Here is a 2,039-nt window from a genome sequence, read left to right as displayed (position 1 = left end):
TTAGAAGTAAAAACTGATTTAAAAATGCCTTTGAAATAAATAATGTCCATTCAAGTCATTACATGGATATATAAAATCTATTAGAAGTTGTTCTACAAGCAGTAAGAATGAAACTAGCCAGTTTCTGTTGACAAACTCCAAATCCCATGAGCCTTAGCTGTTCAACTTTTAAGTTTCGTTTCCTGTCATTGTTACTCTTTTCCCGGGGGAAAGACGATTGCAGCAGGTGATGCTGTGTGATACACGGAGGTTAATTTATTGCCATCCGCTTGGTAAGATTAAAAATAAGCTTTCAAATTAAGCCATCCTTACTCTTGATGTTGTTAAACAACTACCGAATGGTATTTTGTCGCGTTTGAATCCTGTAGAACAGCGCGAGAGACTCCGGTGCAATTCACTGACCAGCCGAGTGAAATGCAGTAAGAGCCATGCGTTCATTGATCCAGCGGTGAGTGAAAACATTGTATCGCTGTAAGGTTGACTGTAAGTCGTCTGATATTCGGTCGATATTTATGTTAATTCGCTAAAGGCTGTAAAAAAAAGGTGTTAATGGTGCTAGCTAATCTGAAATTGCTGTATTGAAGTGTTAATAGCCTGTTAGCTTGAGCATAGCCACAAAGCTAGCATAGTTCTCTTGAGTTCATGTGTACACTGCAAAAACACACTGGTTATTTTGTTGTTGTTCATAAAAGAAGAGGATATTTTTGATATTTAGTTTTTCAACTGTTGTTGACTATTGATGTTGTTTAAAAGATAATAGTGAATGGTTTACAGTGATAGAAGAGGTTAATTTTTAGTGCCTCTCTCACTGTTGCTAGCACAAGGAGAGATAATTTAGAACCCTCAGCCTTAATACCTCCAAGTTACTGCATAAGCATTCATTTGGTTATATGCACTTTATGTGATTTAATTCATTTCATTGTGACATGATTAAAGGTACACTTCATGTGGTATTTTTATGTTTGTAAAATGATGTTTTAGTGGTTACTAATATAGCTACAGTTATTAAGCACTTGGAAATAGTTATTATTGTAACTTTAGTTCCCTGAATACTTGAAGAGTATAATAAAAGAAAGAGCCCTTTAAGGTATTTAGTTTCACAACTGAAATTAACCACTTGAACCTGAAGATATATTTTTGTTGTACAACTTAACTCTTTTGAGAACATGATTTAAGCTAATTAGTATAAACTGCAGTGTTATTAATTGGTGATAATTCATGAGAATTTAGATACTAAACATGATTTATACAGACAGTGTATGAATGTAACATGAGCTATTTGGATCTTATCTGACCTGCTTGTAGGTCAGGTTTTGGTGATACCATTTAAAAAAAGAGAGGGAGAGTTCCACCTACTCCTGGAGTGCTTGATACAGAAGGAGACCCTATGCCCTTCTGCTTCACTGAGGAGCCCAGACTGATATGAGACTCCAAGGTCTTCAACCCTACAGATCTTCGGACGGTCTTCAGATCCCGAGATTCCCAGTGTGTACTGGGTGGCGAGCCGAGTCGAACTACGGATACTGGACACTGACGGTGTAACAGGTTCCTTGATTCCTCCCTCACGGATTGTGTGGTAGGACAAAACATACTCAACACTGACACAGTCAGGAAAAAGGGCCCCAACGCAAGAAAGGTTAACTTTGGGACAGAAAAGGGTTTTATTTTGCCGGCTTTATTATTTTAGTTTGTTATTTTTCATATACTGTATTTTGCACAAATCATTGTTCTTCCCATGTTATTTACTCATAATAATAAGTGGTCAAACAAAACTCATTCATTGTTGTCTGACTCATTATTGATATTCAAATACTGGCTCTTAAAAATCTAGTGCCTTCTGATACTGGTCCATTCATTATCCACCTTGTTGACTATTACTACCTGTATACTCTATTTCTAAGCCATAGCAGGGTTACACTTCACATTAAAAACGGGGAAACTAAAACCACGACCACTAATAATGATGAAAATAACAATAAAAACAACAGCGGTAATAACAAATATAATATAATAATAATAATAGTAATAATCAGTCTGAT

The 2,039-nt window shown here is 36.0% G+C and overlaps 1 long non-coding RNA gene across 1 annotated transcript; it reads left to right on the top strand.

The window, feature by feature from the left end:
* The first annotated feature begins 205 nt into the window (after positions 1 to 205).
* On the top strand, positions 206 to 1,728 carry LOC138612247 (uncharacterized). The gene is made up of 3 exons (XR_011309628.1): positions 206 to 272; positions 369 to 448; positions 1,306 to 1,728. It is a non-coding gene; the product is annotated as an uncharacterized lncRNA (long non-coding RNA).
* The last annotated feature ends 311 nt before the right edge of the window (positions 1,729 to 2,039 follow it).

The sequence above is a fragment of the Semicossyphus pulcher genome, unplaced genomic scaffold (genome assembly GCF_022749685.1).
Source record: "Semicossyphus pulcher isolate SPU_LCO1_2020_fin unplaced genomic scaffold, fSemPul1.0.p SCAF_7, whole genome shotgun sequence".
Taxonomy (NCBI): domain Eukaryota; kingdom Metazoa; phylum Chordata; class Actinopteri; order Labriformes; family Labridae; genus Semicossyphus; species Semicossyphus pulcher.
This window is presented reverse-complemented; position numbering and strand designations above follow the sequence as displayed.